Here is a 22,481-nt window from a genome sequence, read left to right as displayed (position 1 = left end):
TGTATTTTCTGTGAAACATGTCCACCCTATAACCACATTCTCTATCAGTATGCAGTAAAACTGACCAGCAAGGGAGAACACTGCTCTGCTAACCTCCACAAAAGGGCTGGTAGAGCCTGGCTGATTTTTGTTTTCTAAAAAGGGATCAAGGCTTGAAAGCTACACCACTCTGAGCACGACGTCATGTGACTGTGACCCTCAAGTCACCAGTCATGCTGAGATCCGGTCTCAAGAAGCTCTGGCACTGGAGAAGCCTATGGGGTGCGCTCCTCCCTTTTTGATGCTCCGGGGATTTCTTCTCTCCCCTACACAGATACAGAATTGGAATGAAATGTAATGACTCACAGCTCCATCTTTAGACTCAGGGTCGGAAATATGCTGATGGATCTGTGTAATCCTCACATTTTACAGGCATGGACAGTGTAAAACTATCAGCCAGCCCACTTTCCAGTTAGCAATATTTTGTGGGACCCTGTGGTTCGATGCATGGCTGATCTCAGGCAATGGGAGAAGCAGCCTGATTTTACTTCTGCAGAACTCACATCGCCCCCCAGTGACTTGTTATCAGCCTAAGGCCATTTAGGTAGCCATATTTACTGGGCCTATTCATTTTTTTCTGTATCATGTAGACAAAACATCTGGATGCCTAAAGTTTTCACCAGTCATTAACACTGGGCACCTGGTATAAATATTTACATATTGTTAACATACTACCAACCAGGACAAGTTATTTAATCTCAAAATGTTGACATGCCTTCTGTGTTAAATCTCAGGAATACATAGTAAAATTATTTGGTAAATAAGAGGTTTCATGTCTATAAAACCTTAATTGTTGTCATTGTTCTTCGTATAAGAAAAAGTTCTACTTTTTTAAGCCATTTGAAAACCATCAGTTGGGGTGCTCTTTTTTATCAGGAAAATAAAGTTCACCAAATTCAGTTTGCTTTTTTTCCCCAGAAATAAGTTCTCAGATGATGAAATTATTGTAATGCCTTCTAGAAGAGCTATAACTTAGAATAGCAATTACAGTCTGCAACAGTAACAAACTTTTTTTCCAAAATTTTTGGAACACGTTTTTTATTTACTGTGTTCTAATTAAAAACCCACTGAAACTGAGAAATTTTAACATGATCTAACACAGTATGCATTTGCACTGATTTTCGGGTACACTGCTGTGCTTTTCACTATTTTCATATATGTGTCATGTTTCTACAAAAATAGAGAGGTCAGTTACAGCAAATCACATCAAAGGAAAGGTAACTGGATAGATCCAGATATTTCTGCCTAATTTGGAAGAAGCATAGAATGTTTTTCTGGGGAGCCTCCTAGGACCTGCCCAAGAGATGTACTTCGCACTAATCTTTTTGCTGTATTCTGATAGTTATTTCTTCATAATCCTCATCATAAGCCTCTGATCTTTGGTGAATGATTTAACCCTAAACTTCAGGCTGGATAACTCCTGTGGTACAAAAATTGAACTCATCACATTCAGCCAGTGTATACACTTTTTTTCCTTTTGGTTTGCTCTGCTCTTCAGGCTTGTTTTAGTGTGCAGGGGTACTGTATTTACTTAGGATGTATATATTTCCTTCAAAACTTTTTAGCTCTATTGCCTTTCCTACTTTATCAGTCTGCAACGAGTTGGCCTATAGATTTTAGATTTTAGGCAATCACTTGTATTCGTACATGCTCAAGTATACACATATACAGTAAAAAGCACTGCTGCTCAGTTTTTACAAACTGGGAAAGGTGTAAAAGCAAACGTTTCTCATGTACACCACACATTCTTATTCTATTAATTGGATTGACATTAAGTGTTTAATGTGACCCAAAGCTGACCAAGCAAGTTTAAGAAACTACTCTTTGTGATAGAGTATTAATTTTTCACTAAACAACATAGGTATAATCTTATCATATTTACCTTTAAAATCACTTTAATAAATCAAGGCCTTGGTGGATGTGAAGTGTTTTTCAATTATCTAGGACTTCTGAATAATGAGCCCTGCCATGCCAAATAACAAAGATTTTATTGGGCATCACCCATCTCTCTCTCACACACACGGGCACACACACACACGGGCACACACACACGGGCACACACACACACACAGCCCAGATCTTTGTCTCAACCAGTTTGTCCTGCCCCTTTCCACGTGGGCCAAGTTGAAAGTCTTGATTATGCAGAGGAATTTAAATACCATCATTTAGTGAGACTATATTTGCCTCACCTAAGGATTCCCTACTCAGTGGCCAGATTTCAAATGAGTTGTGTCCTCAGCATTTGAACAATGCACCATGCTTTCTTGAGTTACTGCATTATTTTACTGTACCAAATTTCGTCCCATCTGTTCCTGTCTGTCTCTCCCTGTTCTTGATAATTTGCCTTCTCTCCCCAACATCCTGTGGATCCAGCCAAACCACATTTGCTCAAGTTTTTCTGGCTCTTAAACAGGTTGCAAGATTATAGAGAAAGAGAGAGCAAGACAGAGAGAATGAGAACATTTACTTTTAGGACAGTAAAGCAACCTGACATCAGACATCAGACTTCAGAACTCAGTTTAAACCCATACAAGCAAAAGCCTGCTATATTTGAGAGCTGGTCAGAGGACCGACTTAACGTAATTGTACCCTGCATTGCCTAAACCTGGAATTTAATTGTTCCTCACACTCGACAGGTTGCTTTTAGCTACTCAGAAATATGAAGAACCAATTGAGTTTGTGACAAATTTGTATCTGAGCCATCAGATGTACAGAAATAATTGAATCATTCTCATTTGCACAATGCTGTCTGTGCTTTAAATGAAATGCATTCCTATTTGAGCTAGAAGCCCCAGTTGTATCCTTTTATAGGCAAGAGACTGAAGCATTTGGGATTATCACATTTATGAATATTTCCCCATTATAAAATAATGGAATTGTTCAATTCCACTGTCACACATATAGTGATTGAAGGAAAGGTTAAACCCGAGGGTCAAGGCTCCCAGTTTGTGAATCACTGTTGATACTTTGCTGCATCACTTGGCATTGGCAGCCTCACATTTTCATATTGATTTGAGGCTTCTTGAGTGTTCAAAACTGAGTTCACAAGCAAAAGAGTAGGTGAGATCCAGAGAAAAGATCAAACTTGATGATTTTTCTTTTCTTTAAAACCATGTCTTTTTAAAATATATTTTTCACATTGATTCTGAAACATTTGGGCTATTAAAATCACTATATTTTATATATCCTTTTATTTCAGAACATTAGCAAGTAGTTCTAAATGGCAGCCTTCATTGTTCTTCAAAGGGGCTCAGTTTTGCAAATGAAACAGACACTTCTGAAATCTTTTCTTGTCACTTTTGTGTTTCTTGTAGGTAAGCCTGGCTGCAACTCAGGGGTGGCCTCATATTTCCGCCCTGGGCTGGTCTCTGGTTCCATCGTGTCACTGCCATTTGTTACATTGACCTCTCCCAAGATGAATCTTTCTTCCGAATGCGGTTGCCCACATGAGCCTTGTGATCTGGATGTGTGCACTGGTTCTCTTTAGGTGGTTGTCTTTGAAGTTCAGCAAAGCTGCTTGTTCTCCCATGGATTCCTGTCCCAAGCTACCTCTACTGACCCCACCTCTCCAGAGAGACTTTTCAGTTTGCCTTCTCCCCTCCCCATCTACTCTCTAAAATCCTGCAGTTCACCAAATTGATGGTCCATTAAATTCACCTGTCTGGAATGACGCCCTGCTGGTACTTGACAAATTTCATGTTTCAGTCTGGATTTTTTTTATGGTATGATGCCTGTGTTCATGGAAAGAGGTTTACCTTAAAGGCCAACATTTGATTTGATAGCAGCATAGAGAAGAAACACTGGCCCTTCTTTCAAAATTAAGCAACTTTTAAAAGCGCCATTTTATTTATTTCCTTTTAAAAATAATAATCTATGCAGCACTTCAGGAAACAACTATATGGTGTTGTATATTATAAACTGGTGACATTCTACTATTAAATTATGTACAACATTTTTGTTTTTTATGCTTCATGAGGTGGCAATGAGAAAAAAGTTTTTTAAAAAAGTGTGCCTTGCTGTATTTCTTATACCATTTATTAAAAAGCTGCTTTCACGGTAAAATTATGTTGGTTTGAAAGGAGGAAATAGCAAGGTTAAGATGTGTGAATAATTTCTGTATATATGTATAACCAAGTACAAACACTGATGTATATGACAGTATAAAATGCTTTCATTTTTGTGACGTCTAGTGATGTGGAAAATATAAGCCTTAAATCCATTAGATTGCATGGTAATTAAAATTGGCATAATAAACATAGTTTATTGGGGGAAAAGGAAAATTAGTGATCTCTTCTACCTGTGTTCTTTACCAAATTATTGCATCTGGTTCTGGAAAAATGTGACATGTAGCAGCTTCCAAAATATCCATATTGTATAAGAGACTTAAAATTACTTAAACTACACATGATGCTGTCACAGTTTCCAAAATCTTTCTGGTAACTATAAAGATCTTGGAACACAAATGATTAAATGCCAGTTCCCCTAAACCAATAAAAATGTATCCTAGATATTTTATTTCTACTTATCATTAATGGTTTAGTGTTGGGTTTCAGGATACCTAGTATATCTTGTATTTATTTTATATAATTATTTTGAATGGGTTTGATGGAAAGAGGGTAGAGAAGTATAAAAAAGTTGATTATTTTTTGATTTAGACTATAGATTTCAGGTGTATTTATTTTGTGTAAAAGAAATTAGCTAAGAAATATTCCATTTAGTCTTTACTACTCTTGTTAAATGTAGTTTTGAATTTATATCCTATACCTACTAAAGTGCCTGACACATAGTAGGTATTGAATAAAAATGTGCTGAATTGAAGTATTGAATTAGGTAATATGGATGACATTTATCTATTCATTTTGAGAAACCTACACTAAAACACTTATAAACAATTAGAAAAATGATGAAATGCAATATAAAACCATATAATATTTAATCAGTTTATATCAAATTTCAAAAAGAAATAATGTAGATTCAGATAGTCACAGTAACGACAATCATTCATTCAACTGATAATTCATTAACATCTTTTACCTGCAAGGCATTGTTCTAGACGCAGGGGATGCAATGATGAACAAACAAAAGCCCTGCCCTCAGGAGGCTTACCTACATTATGGACGAGGTGAACACACAGTGAGATTCAGTAGTTGTCCTGTACATGAGGAAGAGAACAAAGCAGTGAAAGAGGCACAAAGACAGAAACAGCAATGAAGGACAAGGAGGAAAAAAAGGGTTAAAAGAGAGCCGGAAGTTAGACAGTAGAAAATAGTGCAGCTTTATTGCAGGGATAGTAGGAGAAACAGTAAATTGTGAGACTTAATGAAGGATCTTTTAAAATGTTAGGTTGGAGCTTTTGTATGTAATATGCTAAGTAGTAAGGAAACTTTGTATCATCTTTGTTTTGCACCGGATTTTATTTATGATTAGAACTTCATTAGTACCACACCAAGAACATTTAAAAAATAATAGCCTATAGTTCTGCCACTTAATAACTATTTATATTGTTATGCCTCTTCTAATCTTTTCCATACATATTTCTAAATTGATGAATCATTCTAGGCTTTTTAATGGGTAGCAATTTGTTCAAAAGGGGTTTTAGGCAGACATCTAGCTGCAGTATTCAAAATGATTACAGGGGAAAGAGATTAGAGGTAAATGCCTCGTTAGGAGGCAGCTGTAGAAAATTAAGCTAGGCTCGAGATGATCACAGAGTACACAGGGTTGGCAGCCCAGACCATAGAGAAGGAACAAATCCTAGAGTCTCTGAAATACCCAAGAGCATTCTGGAGCTCCGCTGAGGTACGGTATTACTTTATATACTGAGACAACCTAAATTTTCCTTGAGTAGTAATTAACCATGCCAGGTCTAAGTCTATTGCTAAAACATTTGAAGAGCAAACTGACTGAGATGTTCTGTTTACCTGTTGTGTGCTCATTGAAGACTTTGAGGTATTGAAAATATGCGTTTTTTAATTATCTGCTTAGTATTAACACCAAATTTGTAGCATGACTTTCTGGTTTATTGAACAGTGCTTTTTCAGGCTGGAAGTGATGGAATAGCCTCAATCCTTCACTCTAGGTAGGCACGACCCCCCCTGCCCCCACCAGGCCGCCTTGAAAACGGTCACACCAACTCTGCCTACACACTTTCAGTGACCGTGGTTCATTGTCTGTCAAGGCAAGCTTTCCCACCGTTGGATGTGTCTCTTTGGTAGAAACTTATTTCTTAGGTTGCTAAAATCTGCATAGTTCTGCCTTCCCCTCGCCTTTAATTTTGCTCAGTGGTCCTAATTCTGTCCTGATGAGCCGCTCAGAGTATTTCTGCTCCTTTCTCCTGGCAACCCTGAAGAGAGAGACCAGTCAGTCACCCTCTCCCAGCTGCTGTGATTTCTGTTCTTCAGTTCCCTCCACCACCCTTCATTTGTCACGATTTTCAGATCCATTTATACCTGACTGAATGTTAAGAGGCAGTATCCTTGAAACTGAGGAACTGTCTTGCTCATCATACATGTAGAAAAATATCCGAACATTTAAGTGGTAAGTTTTCTCTCAAAATATATCCAAGATATATGTTTATTCTATTATTGTAAATTTCAATAAATAAATAAATAAGTAAATAAATAAGAATTCATTACTTCCTTCAGTGGCCCAGTCCAGTGCTGGAGTCATGTTGAATCCTTTCCTTACGTCAAATGTGAACCTAACCCGTTTCCATCTAAAGCAGGGTCCCCCCACTCCATTTATTCATCCAGTCATTCAACAACATTCATTCATTGACTGGCTACTCGTGTGAGGCAATGTGTTTGGCGTTAGAGATACAAAGGCAGCTAAAACACGGTTTCTGCCTACAAAGGGTTTACAGTTTTTTTGTGAAAGTGCCTTTCATGTCCTTGAATAGGGTAATTTCTCCAAATTAAAAGATGACTCATTTATTTTGTTTCCTATCTTGTTTCCCTACATTTTCAAAAATCTAGCGAGCAAACAATATGCAAAATTACCTGGATTTGACTACTAGAAGTGGTTTTTGTATTTGTAAGTTTTAACTGCAGAAAAAAATATATTTCAGATTTCTGGTCACTGAATAAATATGCATCTTATGCAACAACAGAACAATCTAATTTCAGGGCTTTTGAGAAGCTTAGTTTAATAACTTTGTTGTGTTTGATAAGCCCAACTCAGGTTTTACCAATGCTGTAATTTTCCTGGGAACAAATTAGATGAAAATATCAAAACACTGAAATGATCCCCCTATTTCTTACAAATCAGATTGTTTTAATTTCTAAATGGAATTGGTATTATTTTTAGAATTTTAACAAATACTTAATTTTTCAAGTACCATATAATTCATATCTTTCAAATTTTTCTAACTTGAACGAACTAGATTTACAACTGTCTCTTTTTCTATATATTCTTTTTCCAATTTTTATTTTGAATATTATCAGGCCTATAAAAGTTGAATGAGTATTACAGTAATATTTGCATACTCACCACTCAGATTTATTTATTCCTAATATTTTACCACATTTGTATCATCTCTACACACACACACACACACACACACACACACACTTTTGTGTGATCAAACCATTTGAAATTAAATTGCAGATCTGTAAATGCTTCAGCATGTATCACCTAAGAGCAGGGCATTATTCTACAAGTCCACAACACCATTCTCACACCCAAGAAACTTAACATTGATACAATAATACCTGATAATACATACTCAAATGAATTTCTCCAAATGCCCCAATAGTGTCCTTTTACAGTTGTTTTTTGCTTTAATCCAGGATCCAAGCAAAGGTCACACATTGCTTTTAGTTTTCCTATCTTTTTAATCTTGAACAGTTTCTCTGTGCTTTTATTCTTTCTATTTTTGGTCGTTCATAACTGACATTTCTGAAGAGCCCAGTCCAGTTTTATAGAATAACCCACAGTCTGGATGTGTTCAATTTTCTCATTATTCAACTCAGGGTAAACTTTTTTGTCAAGGAGAGTACATAGGTGATGTTATGTTCAATAGCTACTCTTTAATGACGGGCGAATGATCCACTGACATTCTTCATGTGTCTGGAAGTTCCCTGCCTACTCTTACAGCTCATGCTTCATTAGGCTAAGGCAGGGGTCAGCAAACTACAGTTTGTGAGCTAAATCTGGCCCACTGCCTGTTTGTTTGGCCTATGAGCTAAGAATGGTTTTTAAATTTTTAAATGGTTGAAAAAAATCAAAAGTGTTTCATAACATGTGAAAATTACATGAAATTCAAATTTTAGTGTCCATGAATAAAGTTTTATTGGAACACAGCCACACACATTTGTTTACATATTGTCTATGGCTGCTTGTGCACTATAACTGCAGAATTAAGTAGTTGTGATGGAGACCATATGGTCTGCAAAGCCTAAGATATTTACTATTTGGCCCATTTCAGAAAAAGTTTTCTCATCCCTGGTCTACAGTACCCTAAATTCTGACACCATTTTCTTAGAGGTAGATAGAGTTTCATTTGCAAAATCAATGTAAGTTATTAGCACCTGCAATAGTTATTTTTTCCTTTCTAGATTTTATTGAGTTCTCGATTTCAGTTTCATGTGTCTTTAGTAAAATAAAGTGTGCTTTGTTTCATAAACTTAAAGATTGTTCTACATCCATAGTTGGTTTAAGGATTTAAATTTGGTTCACTTATTACAGGCTGGGTTTGATTTAAAGGGTTACTCAATTACAGACCAAGTCATTAAGTTCAATCAAAACCATCAGGAAAATTGACACAACCTAAACTCACTTCGATTCACCAGTAAACTGGAATCCCTTTTCCGAATGTTTTTCTAAAGTAGTCCAAAGAAATTTAAAACAATCCATTTCAGAGTCAGGATTTTCAAATTTATTTTTCAACCCAAACAAAGGTGAAACCATGATCAAAGAATGTTTAAGATACACTTGCATTTCCTAAGGGTTGGTCATAAATAACAATCTGAATTTACCAAGGAAATAATTACTCACCGCAGACCCTGCTGTGGTCATACGTAGACACTCTTATTGAATAGATGTTCAAAGGTAACAGTCTTTCTTTACCTTTTTTTAAAAAAGAACATCCATTTTTTTTTTTAAATAAATTTATTTATTTATTTTGGATGCATGGGGTCTTCATTGCTGCGCACGGGCTTTCTCTAGTTGTGGCGAGCGAGGGCTACTCTTCCTTGCGCTGCGCGGGCTTCTCGTTGCAGTGGCTTCTCTTGTTGTGGAGCACAGCTCTAGGCATGTGGGCTTCAGTAATTGTGGCATGTGAGCTCAGTAGTTGTGGCTCACGGGCTCTAGAGCACAGGCTTAGTAGTTGTGGTGCACGGGCTTAGTTGCCCCACGGCATGTGGAATCTTCCTGGACAAGGGCTCGAACCCGTGTCCCCTACATTGGTAGGTGGATTCTTAACCACTGTGCCACCAGAGAAGTCCCTTTACTTTTTTTCTTAATTCAGTTTGACAGCACTGCCATCTCCCACTGCCATGTACCTAGAGAGGGGACACTCAAAGACAGTGGTCTTTTAGCCACTTTCTCCTCCTTAAAAAGCAACCACTGCCTTACATGTAGCAACAGCCTCTTACTTTGAGACTTGTCATGTATTTGCATTTCCAGAGTAAAATAACAAGTGACAGATGCAAGTCAGGCCCACAATATTAAGGTTTCTGTGGCAAAGGCCTTTTGGCCAATGCCTTGAGACCATTCTGATCCTTGACTAATGGGCCCTCACCAAAGCAGAAAATATGAGGTTTGTTTGTACTTGTGTTTTGAAGTAAGCCAGGGCATGCAACTTCAAAGCAACTTTTCTCAGTCTCTTTTCTGTTGCAACACACACGACATGGAAGGTGTTCCCACGTGTGAGACACTTCCAACTTTTGCCAAGCATTGATTAGCAATTTCCAGTCAGGAAAAGCTGCGCCCCACTTCTCCCCAACTCATGCAGGGGATCTTAATGCAGCTGAGTGGGGTGACATTAGTCTATGAATAGCTAATTCTTTGAAGACAATCTAATTCATACTTAAACAAAAAGTGATTCCTAAATATTGGTACTTTATTATTGGTTACAAATCCCTTGTGACATCACTTTTAAGAACCACTGATACTGAGGTTTGCACTCTCTTGCTTGAAAGGAAGTGCCCCCTAACCTGGGAAAGGACTTCCAAAGAACAAGAGAATCAACACCCCTGTGTGTGGATGTACAGTCGCAGATGCTCCGCAGCCGCAAAGAACTTGTGCTTTCTGGTGAGTACGTTCTTCAGAAACTGTGAATTTAAGAGAAGCAGATGTAAAGTGCAACAAAACTTGGCCTCAAACTTACATTGGTGAAATGGCTCATTTTGATGATTTAGCCTAAGGAACTTCACTCCTTATTAACTACAGAGGCATAAGATATGGAACATCAAGACTTTCCAGATGCTCACAAAACCTTTTGTGTCTCTACTACATAAGCTGCCATGTTCATCAACTTTATAGACTGTGACGTTGTTCTTTCTCCTTCTTGACCTATTTTATGTGGGAAATTTGGACTAGTATCACCAGATGTAAAATTTGGTATTTTTTCCACACCATCAAGACACATAATAATGGATTTTATTAATTTAATAAAAAGTATTACTAATTAATTACATGATTTAATAAAAACTATACTAAAGTTATTAAAACATTTATTTGTCCTTGCACTTAACCTTCCATTAAAAAAAAATCCCACCTCCCTATAAAAAAATGGGCCATTACTGGCATAAAACAAATATTATTCAGCAAAATTTATCCAAGGACTAAAATGATTTAAGTCATTAGGAACATAAAAATGCATAAGATCCTTTAAAAATCCCTGTATTCCCTAACCACTGGTTTATAAAAAATACTCTAAGGTTTATAGAATTAGTCTGGTTCTATTAGTTGATCAAGTTACTTACACTGTCAGCAATTCAAAACAATTCCCTCTGTGTGTGCATGTTTGCTTGCTTGCAAGTATGTTTCATTTATTTTAAAGTGTCTTTTTATATAGAAATCCAAGTTGCTGAATTTTATCTTGTCATTAAAATGGTGTGAAAATCAAATCAGTCTTCATATAGGTTCTCTCATCCTTGCCAATCTCAAATGACTGATGATGCTTGCAATAAGGTTTTGTAAAATGCAAGCTCCTTAACTTTTCAGAAACAGGTCCTTTTAAACATGTATACCATTTGCCCCTCTTCTAATACTTTGTTCAGTGTTCTAAGTTTAGGATTATTCTCTTATAATATACTAATGATACAAACTATATGGAAAAGTATTTTATAGAATGTAAAATTACTAATTATTTAAAGGCTAAGAGGCATTTTTCAACGTGAATGAAATATTTAATTGCTATATTTTAAAAATAAAAGATTACAGATTCTGATTGGTTCAGAATGATTGAACATCAGAATATTCTTCTTCTTAACCTAAGGGTCTGATTATTTAAGTTATGTATGACTTCCTGGCAACTTAAACATTTTTTTAAAACATGTAATCTTTGATAATTCAGCATCATAATGTTTACCAATTATTGTCCAGTATGGTAAGTGCGTAAGTTATAGGAAATCAGGCTAAGTCAGTAAACACACTCTGGATATTATTTTTTAAATCAATCTAAATAATAACAAAATAAATCATTATCACTTGAGTGCCCACTATGTGCCAGGCACTGTGCTGATTTTATGCCTGTTTTACAATAAGGCAATTGAGGACTGGAGAGGTAGGTGAGGGGCTGTACCCCGCAGACCTGCAAGCCCTGTACTTGCCCAGCCTCAAGACCAAAGGAAGATCCTGGCGTCAGTGACAGAGACATAAATGGTTTAATGGATGGGGGAGCTTACACATCTAAAGTAAAATCCTGGAGCAACACCCCAGTGTGTGCAGCAGGCGGTGGGCAGGATATGGCAGTAATCTTCGCTACCAGGGGAAGAGGGAGAGTACCAGTTATAGGGGGAAATAACATCAAGTTGGCTCATCGGTTGCCAGCGCACCCCTCACAGCCCCTTTGATAAACCAACATAGTGGAGATAGTCTTGATCTAAAAAATTAGAATAATTGCTAACTGGGGCCAAGGGTAAGTACACAGGCATTTCCTGATTAGGCTCTATGATTGAGAAGGAAGGTCAGTCAGGTGAGTAAGGTATAGGTGAGGCAGGGACTGGTCGAGCAGGGGATGTACAGAGAGCAAAGAGAACGGCCACCTTGGGTGTCCTGACCATACAGCAGGTTAGTTATTACTTTTTTCCTTTTCGTAAAAGCAGAGTGTGTGTGGAGGAAAAAAGTTGTTTCAGAAACTCATTTCCCATCTAGATAAATAAGGATTTATTTTACAGAGTTCACTTAACATCCATATGTATATTACTAAATTTCCTGTCTATATTATATATTGAACATACAACTCATAAGAAAACTGAAGAAAGGACTTTTCATTTTTAAAAGTATTTCTTATAAAAATTCTATATGAAGAAATGATAGCTAAATTAGCACTTGAAAAAGGCAAAAGAAAATTATATACTGTATATAATTATGCCTCATTATGACCTCTGCATATTTTCTAGAAAAGTTAGGCATTAAAAACACACACAACAGGAACACCTTAAAGGTCAGAGCCTGATGAAAGAAAAATGCAATAGTTAATTATGAAGGATGAGATTAATGTTCTAGTAGGAACGTACATTTTTGCTTGAGAATACTTAAAATATGCAATTTCCCTTTCATGTATTTTGTTTCATATCTGAAAGAGGTGATGGAGAGAGAAAATTCAAAGTATAAGTATAAATTAAATTTTAATTTAATGAAATGAAAATGTGGGCTTTTTATTTGATTTTTCTTCACTTAGGTCTTTTTGCCCCTAAAGGTAATAGTTTTAAGAATAAATACTGAGGTCTCAGTTTGTAAAAAATTTATCTCAAAATTTCTCATTATCTTCAAAAGATATTTTCTAAGATGGCAGAATTCCTGGATCATATTTGCTGAGTTTCACACTGGCAACACACCTAACTATACACATTTTTTCCCCACATGTTTATTGGAGTATAATTGCTTTACAATATTGTGTTAGTTTCTACTGTACAACAAAGTGAATCAGCTATATGTATACATATATCCCCATATTCCCTACCTCTTGAGCCTCCCTCCCACCCTCCCTATCCCATCCCTCCAGGTCATCACAAAGAATCGAATTGATCTCCCTGTGCTATGCAGCAGCTTCCCACTAGCCATCCATTTTACATTTGGTGGTGTATATATGTCAATGCTATTCTCTCACTTCATCCCAGTTTCCCCTTCCCCCACTGTGTCCTCAAGTACATTCTCTATGTCTGCATCTTTATTCCTATCCTGCCACTAGGTTCATCAGTACCTCTCTTTAAGATTCTATATATATGCGTTAGCATACGGTATTTGTTTTTCTCTTTTTGACAGACTCTAGGTCCATCCACCTCACTAAAAATAACTCAATTTCATTCCTTTTTATGGTTGAGTAATATTCCATTGTATACATGTGCCATATCTTCTTTATCCATTAATCTGTCAATGGTCACTTAGGTTGCTTCCATGTCCTAGCTATTGTAAATAGTGCTGCAATGAACATTGTGTTACATGACTCTTTTTGAATTATGGTTTTCTCAGGGTATATGCCCAGTAGTGGGATTGCTGGCTTGAATGGTAGTTCTATTTTTAGTTTTTTAAGGAACCTCCATACTGTTCTTAATAGTGGTTGTATCAATTTATATTCCCACCATAGTGCAGGAGGGTTCCCTTTTCTAAACAACCCTCTCCAGCATTTATCGTTTCTAGATTTTTTGATTATGGCCATTCTAACTGGTGGGAGGTGATAACCTCATTGTGGTTCTGATTTGCATTTTTCTAATGATTAGTGATGTTGAGTATCCTTTCATGTATTTGTTGGCCATCTTGTATGTCTTCTTTGGAGAAATGTCTATTTAGGTCTTCCACGCATTTTTGTTTATTTTTTGATATTGAGCTGCATGAGTTGCTTGTATGTTTTGGAGATTAATCCTTTGTCAGTTGCTTCATTTGCAAATATTTTCTCCCATTCTGAGAGTTGTCTTTTCATCTTATTTATGGTTTCCTTTACTCTGCCCAAGCTTTTAAGTTTCATTAGGTCCCATTTGTTTATTTTTGTTTTTATTTCCATTCCTCTAGGAGGTGGGTCAGAAAGGATTTGCTGTGACTTATGTCATAGAGTGTTCTTCCTATGTTTTCCTCTAAGAGTTTGATGGTGTCTGGCCTTACATTTAGGTCTTGAATCCATTTTGAGTTTACTTTAGTGTATGGTGTTAAGGAGTGTTCTAATTTCATTCTTTTACATGTAGCTGTCCAGTTTTCCCAGCACCACTTATTGAAGAGGCTGTCTTTTCTCCATTGTATATTCTTGCCTCCTTTGTCAAAGATAAGGTGACCATATGTGCATGGGTTTATCTCTGGGCTTTCTATCCTGTTCTGTTGATCTATATTTCTGTTTTTGTGCCAGTACCATACTGTCTTGATTACTGTAGCTTTCTAGTATAGTCTGAAGTCAGGGAGTCTGATTCTTCCAGCTCCATTTTTCTTTCTCAATATTGCTTTGGCTATTCGGGGTCTTTTGTGTTTCCATACAAATTGTAAAATTTCTTGTTCTAGTTCTGTGAAAAATGCCATTGGTTTTTGATAGGGATTGTATTGAACCTGTAGATTGCTTTGGGTAGTATAGTCATTTTCATAATATTGATTCTTCTAATCCAGGAGCATCGTATATCTCTCCATCTGTTTATGTCATCTTTGATTTCTTTCATCAGTGTTTTATGGTTTTCTGAGTACAGGTCTTTTGTCTCCTTAGGTAAGATTAATCCTTGGTATTTTATTCTTTTTGTTGCGATGGTAAATGGGATTGTTTCCTTAATTCCTCTTTCTGATCTTTTGTTGTTAGTGTATAGGAATGCAAGAGATTTCTGTGCAAAGAGATTTTTGTATCCTGCAACCTTACCAAATTCATTGATTAGTTCTAGTAGCTTTCTGGTGGCATCTTTAGGATTTTCTATGTATAGGATCATGTCATCTGCAAACAGTGACAGTTTTACTTCTTCTTTTCCAATTTTTTTTCCTTTTATTTCTTTTTCTTCTCTGATTGTCGTGGCTACGACTTCCAATACTATGTTGAATAATAGTGACAAGGGTGGACCTCCTTGTCTTGTTTTTGATTTTAGAAAATGCTTTCAGTTTTTCACCACTGAGAATGATTGCTGTGGGTTTGTCATATATGACTTTTATTATGTTGATGTAGGTTCCCTCTGTGCCTGCTTTCTTAAGAGTTTTTATCATAAATGGTGTTGAGTTTTGTCAAGAGCTTTTTCTGCATCTGTTGAGATGATCATATGGTTTCTATTCTTTAATTTGTTAATATGGTGTATCACATTGATTGTTTTGCATATATTGAAGAATCTTTACCTCCCTGGGAAAAATCCCAGTTGATCATGGTGTATGATCTTTTTAATGTGTCATTGGATTCTGCTTGCTAGTATTTTGTTGAGTATTTTTGCATCTATGTTCATCAGTGATATTGTTCTGTAATTTTCGTTCTTTGTGATATCCTTTAACTGGTTTTGGTATCACGATGATGGTGACCTCATAGAATGAGTTTGGGAGTGTTCCTCCCTCTGCAATTTTTTGGAAGAGTTTGAGAATGATAGGTGTTAACTCTTCTTTAATTGTTTGACAGAATTCGCCTGTGAAGCCTTCTGGTCCTGGACTTTTGTTTGTTGGAAGATTTTTAATTACAATTTCAATTTCATTACCTGTGATTCATCTGCTTATATTTTCTAATTCTTCCTGGTTCAATCTTGGAAAGTTGTACCTTTCTAAGAATGTGTCCATTTCTTCCGGGTTGTCCATTTTATTGGCATATAGTTGCTTGTAGTAGTCTCTTATGATCCTTTTGTGTTTCTGCAGTGTCAGTTGTGATTTCTCCTTTTTCATTTCTAATTTTAGTGATTTGTGTCCTCTCCCCTTTTTTCTTGATGTGTCTGGCTAAGGGTTTGTCAATTTTGTTTATCTTCTCACAGAATCAGCCTTTAGTTTTATTGATCTTTGCTATTGTTTTCTTTGTTTCTGTTTCGTTTATTTCTGATCTGATCTTTACAAATTCTTTCCTTCTACTAACTTTGGGTTTTTGTTCTTTTTCTAGTTGCTTTACATGTAAGGTTAGATTGTTTATTTGAGATATTTCTTGTTTCTTGATGTGAGCTGAACTACTATAAACTTCCCTCTTAGAACTGCTTTTGCTGCATCCCATATGTTTTGGGTCATCTTGTTTTTGTTGTCATTTATTTCTAGGGGTTTTTTTTCTTTGATTTCTTCAGTGATCTCTTGGTTATTTAGACGCACACTCTTTAGCCTCCATGTATTTGCTTTTTTACAGTTTTTTTCCTGTGATTGATTTCTAATCTCATAGAGCTTTGGTTGGAATAGATGCTTGATATGATTTCAATTTTCTTAAATTTTCCAAGGCTTGATTTGGGACCCAAGATGTGATCTATTCTGGAGAACGTTCCATGTGCACTTGAGAAGAAAGTGTATTCTTCCACTTTGGGGTGGAATATCCTAAAAATATCAATTAGGTCTATCTGGTCTGTTGTGTCATTTAAAGCTTGTGTTTATTTATTTTCTGTCTGGATGATCTGTCTATTGGTATAAGTGGGGTATTAAAGTCCCCCACTATTATTGTGTTACTGTCAATTTCTCCTTTATGGCTATTAGCAGTTGCCTTATATATGCGCCTATGCTCCAGCATAGGTGGTCCTATGTTGGGTGCACAAATATTTATAATTGTTATGTTTTCTTCTTAGATTGATCCATTGATTATTATGTAGTGTCCTTCCTTATCTCTTGTAATAGTCTTTACTTTGAAGTCTATTTTGTCTGATATGAGTATTGCTACTCCAGTTTTCTTGTGATCCCATTTGCATGGAATATCTTTTTCCATCCCCTCACTTTCAGTAAGTATGTGTCTGTAGGTCTGAAGTGGGCTTCCTGTAGACAGTGTATATAAGGGTCTTGTTTTTGTATCCATTCAGCCAGTCTGTGTCTTTTGGTTGGAGCATTTAATCCATTCACAGTCAAGGTGATTATTGATATGTATGTTCCTATTACCATTTTCTTAATTATTTTGGGTTTGTTTTTCTGGGTCTTTTTCTTCTCTTGTGTTTCACGCTTAGAGAAGTTCCTTTAGCATTTGTTGTAAAGATGGTTTGGTGGTACTCAATTCTCTTAGCTTTTGCTTGTCGGTAAAGCTTTTGATTTCTCTGTGGAGTCTAAATGAGATCCTTTCTGGGTAGAGTAATATTGGTTGTAGGTTTTTCCCTTTCATCATTTTAAGTATATCATGCCACTCCCTTCTGGCTTGCAGAATTTCTGCTGAAAGATCAGCTATTAACCTTATGAGGATTCCCTTGTATGTTATTTTTTGTTTTTCCCTTGCTGCTTTTAATATTTTTTCTTTGAATTTATTTTTTGTTCATTTGCTTAATATGTGTCTTGGTGTGTTTCTCCTAAGGTTCATCCTGTATGGGACTCTCTGCAGTTCCTGGACTTAAGTGGCTATTTCCTTTCCCATGTTAGGGAAGTTTTCAACTATAATCTCTTCAAATATTTTCTCAGACACTTTCTTTTTCTCTTCTTCTTCTATTAGCCCTATAATTCGAATGTTGGTGCATTTAATGTTATCCCAGAGGTCTCTGAGATTGTCCTCAAATCTTTTCATTCTTTTCTCTTTATCCAGCTCCATGGCAGTTATTTCCACCATTTTATCTTCCAGCTAACTTATCCGTTCTTCTGCCTCAGTTATTCTGCTATTGATTGCTTCTAGAGTATTTTAAATTTCAGTTATTGGTAGTTCATCACTGTTTGTTCACTCTTTAGTTCTTCTAGTCCTTGTTAAATGTTTCTTGTATTTTCTCCATTCTGTTTCTAAGGTTTTAGATAATCTTTACTATCACTACTCTGAATTCTTTTTCAGGTAGGTTGCCTATTTCATCTTCATTTATTTAGTCTTGTAGGGTTTTACCTTGTTCCTTCGTCTGTAACATATTTTTTTGTCATTTCATTTTTTTTTTGATGGGTGAGGCTGTATTCCTGTCTTACTTGTTGTTTGGCCTGAGGCATCCAGTACTGGAGTTTGCAGGCAGTTAGGTAGAGCCAGGTCTTGGTGCCAAGATGAGGACCTCTGGGAGGCCTCACTCCGATTAATATTCCCTGAGGTTCTTGTTAGCACAGCAGTTTGAATTTGGTGCTCCCACCACAGGAGCTCAGGCCTGACCCCCAGCCTGGGAACCAAGAATCCCGCAAGCTGTGTGATGTGGCAAAAGAAAATAAAAACTGTAGCAGTACAATAACAAAGCATATAAAATAAAATAAAATTAGAAAGATAAATAATATATTAGGAAAAATATATGTAATTGGAACAACTGCAACAAGGTAAAACAAAACCACAACAGAAAAAAGAAAGAAAAAAAACAAAAAGAAAACAAGCCAAAAGGAGCAGGACAATAACAAAGTATAAAATAAAATTAGAAAAATAAAAGATTTATTAGAAAAAATAAAAATATAAATGAATCAACAACAACAACGTAAAACAGAACCCCAACCTAAAAGAAGGGGAAAAAAAGGCCAAAAAAGCCTTAGCTATGGGGGTGGAGCTTAGATAGGGGGTGGAACTTAGGCAGGGGTGGGGTTTAGGGTGGGGTGGAGCCTATGTGAGGTGACGTTCAAGTGTGGGGCAGGGCCTAGGCTTAGGATCTGCATGGAAGGGGAGAGGCAGCATGTCCAGAGAGGGACCTCCAGAGTGTAGAGTTCAGAGTTTAAAGGTAAGGCCCTGGATGAGGGTGTGTGGGTGGGGTTTAGGCCCAGCGTGGTTGGAGGGCTTCTCCCAGTGCCGCGTGTAGAGGTGGGGCCCTGGGTGAGGGTGTAGGTGTGGGGCTTGGGCTCTGCACAGCAGGAGGGAGGCTCTAAGGGCAGAGGATTAGGCCGGGGAGCCCAACAGGCTCCATGGTGCCCAAGAGGGCAGGGAAAGTGCTGGCCGTGCTCCCTTCCATTCCTCTGTGCCACCCCCAACCAGGGTCTCCCCCATCACTGCTGGACGCCTAACCATGGGGGTTCCCGCTGGGTATAGGAACTCCTCCCCTCCCCCAGCTGCCCCTCAGTGGTGCCAGTCCTATAAGTCCAGCCTTTACTTTTGCTCCCCTGTTCCCTCCCTCCCATTCCATCAAGACCCACGCAGCTGGAGGGGACCTCAGTGGTAGAGGATCAGGCATGGGATCTCAGCAGGCTCCCTGTGGCCCAAGTAGGCAGGGGAAACACTAGCCATGCTCCCTTTTGATCCTCTGCCCTTCCAATGGTCCCCCTTTTCCCCCTGCATGGCATGGGACCCCCTTCCCTTCCCCCAGCCACCCATCAGTGGTGCCAGTCCTGTCCCACCACCACTTCTCCTCCCCCCTCACTCCCCCACACATCCTACCCAGTCGCTGGGGGTTCCTCCCATCCCCTTAGGTGCCCATGGTCCCCCACCCATGCCTGGTAGGTGACCTAGTTGTGCGGAGGCACGAATTCAGCATCTCCTAGTCCGCCATCTTGACTCTGCCCCTATACACATTTACAATAACAACAAATGATAACTTTTAAAGTTTTATTAGGAAATAAATTCAGATTTACAAATTATTACAAAAATAAAAATAGTGCAATAGTGTACCTATTGTTAATATAGGTACACTACATTGTTAATAGTGTACCTTTTAAAAATATCTCAGCCCATTTGCTTTATCTTTCTACCTACCCAACCATATGGCTTTTTATCTGAGCCATTTGAAAATAAATTATATACATCATGGCCTTTTATCCCTAAATATTTTATTATATATTTCTTTACAGGGATATAGTTGTGTTCTCTTAAATAACCATGTGCAGCTGTCAACCTGATAAATTTACACTGATATATTTATGGATATAAGTATAAAATATATGAAGTCTATTTATTTGATCTACCTTTCACATTCCAATTTTGTAAATTTCCTTAATAATACCCCTTATCGCACTTTTCCCCTCTTCAGTACACAATTTAAGTCTTGAATTTAGTTGTCATGTCTCTTTAATCTCCTTCAATCTGGAAACATTTCACCAGCCTTTCTTTGTCTTTTTATGACATTGGTGATTTTGAAGAATAAATTCCCCCTTTAAAAAATAGTTTATTCTGGGACCTCTTTGGCAGTCCAATGGTTAAGACTTCACCTTCTAATGCAGGGGGTGCAGGTTTGATCCCTGGTCAGGGAGCTAAGATCCCACATGCCTCATGGCCAAAAAACCAAAACATAAAGCAGAAGCAGTGTTGGAACAAATTCAATAAAGACTTTTAAAAAAATGGTCCACATCAAAAAAATCTTAAAAAAATAATAAAATAAAATAGATTAGTCCTCATTTTGTGTTTGATCTTTCCTTGTGATTGGATTAAAATTATGCATTCTCAACAAGAATATTGCATAGGTGATTTTCTGTCCTTAAACACACAGTGTTCATCTGCCCCCCATTAGTGATGTTAATTTTGGTCATTTTATGGAGAAACACTTTAAAACCATGCAAATATCCTGCACCTCCTCAAACATTTCCCTTTATTTAGCATCCATTGATAATTCTTGTCTGGTCCAATCCTTACCAAGATGGCTGAAAAATTGTGATTTTCCAACTCTACCACTCTCTTCACACTTACCAGGTGGCCCTTGGTACTTCACCACAATAAGATCTCTCCCTTCTCCCCTACTTATCTATTTATCATAAGTATGAATTCATGAATTTCTTTTTCCCCAATGATTTATAATTCATTACTATACTCAGATTATTTTGGTATAGAAATTGTCCCAGGTTTGGCTAGTGGGAGCCTCTTCAATCTAGCTCTTCAATTCTTATGACATCTTTTAAACAATCCCTTACTTTCTGGTATAACAAGGTTTTCAAGTCTTACCTTGTACCTACCTGCCCAAATTCTTTATCAGCCATTTCTCTGCAGAGCCTTGGTTCTTTTTAGTAGGGGTTGTCATTAGAGACCAAGATCTAAAGTGCTAGGTGTGCTTAGGGCTACTGAGGTGTTTTTGCTTTTTTGACTCTTCAGCCAACAAAGATAGGAAATACACAAGTGTGTATATACATATATGTGCAAAGGCATATTCATATGTACAGATGTAGACATGAACATACAAACATGCATATGCATATACATAGACTTATTTTAGAAATCAGGAGTTTGTACCAGTTCCTCCTATTTCAGTCTATCCCACAGATTCTTGATTTCTCCCATTCCATATTCATATTTCCCTTCTTCCACCATGACAACCGTGGATACCCACAACATTAACACATTTACTCATTTGCTGAATAATATAATACATGTAAAATGGTTTCAGAATTACATCAGAACTATTATAATAAACAAATCTGCTAAAAAGTGTTCAGAATTCATTTGCAGTTTCCCCATCCCCACATTCTCTTTCCCACACCCCCAACTCTGCTCAAGACTGAGGGTGTATGGTCAAATACTGTGTTCTAAACTTACGTTGTTACTAAGTTATCGGTTCCTTTCTCATCCTCCCTTCCTCCCTCCCTTCATTTCTCCCTTCTTTGTTTCCCTTCTTTCTTTATTTTTTCCCTTCCATTCATTTAGAACAAAATTAAGTTCATTGTTTCCATTTCCTTTCAGTTTTAGGTTATTTTCTTCTTCCCTCCAATTCTTCTTCCCTCTAATTAACTTAATTGTATTTTTGTATATGTAGAATATTAACATGCTTTCCAAAGTCAAAACTACACAAAAAGGTATATTCAAACACTGTCACTCCTTCCTCTACCTCAGCAACCTCGATTCCCCTCAGGCCTTGTAAGTCCAAAATTCCAGTGTCTTCTGGCTTATTTTTCCGCTGCTTCTTTCTGTAGTAATAAGCAGATATATGAATATGTTTTTATTTTCCTTTCTAGCACAAAAGGTGGCATATCACCTGTGTATTTTGTCTTTGATTTTTTTCATTTAATAATATCCTCTGGAAGTCACTCCATATCAGTTCTTGAGATCTTCCTCATTCTTTTTTTTTTAACTATATGGCACTCTCTGAAGTCACAACTTTTTTGAAGCTATTTTGTAAATGAAAAAGGAGATTTGGAGTCCATTCCATGTCCATATTGTGTGAAAGGATTAGTGATGAGAAATTTTTTTTAAGTAAGGTGTTGGCATATTGTTTTCTAAGAGCAACTGTGGTTTGAGTCCATATTCTCACGCTTCCCTTGATTTTCCCCTAGCAGTTATCTTTATCCTCCTGTCTCTTAGTTACACTCCATGCCATCCTTACCCCCACCAACAAATGGTGGCTTTATCAAGGCCTAGAAACATTCTTAAATGAGTGCTG

At 37.1% G+C, this 22,481-nt stretch overlaps 1 protein-coding gene across 4 annotated transcripts in view; it reads left to right on the top strand.

The window, feature by feature from the left end:
* The window catches only part of AKAP6 (A-kinase anchoring protein 6), a 506,591-nt gene extending 502,881 nt beyond the window's left edge, over window positions 1-3,710 (top strand). For all 4 annotated transcript variants that reach the window (XM_059059544.2, XM_059059543.2, XM_067028592.1 and 1 more), the window contains one exon: window positions 3,354-3,710. The gene's annotated coding sequence lies outside the window, so the exon portion shown is untranslated. The remainder of the gene's footprint in view (window positions 1-3,353) is intronic.
* The last annotated feature ends 18,771 nt before the right edge of the window (window positions 3,711-22,481 follow it).

Source organism: Kogia breviceps, chromosome 3, assembly GCF_026419965.1.
Source record: "Kogia breviceps isolate mKogBre1 chromosome 3, mKogBre1 haplotype 1, whole genome shotgun sequence".
Classification (NCBI taxonomy): Eukaryota; Metazoa; Chordata; class Mammalia; order Artiodactyla; family Physeteridae; genus Kogia; species Kogia breviceps.
This window is presented reverse-complemented; position numbering and strand designations above follow the sequence as displayed.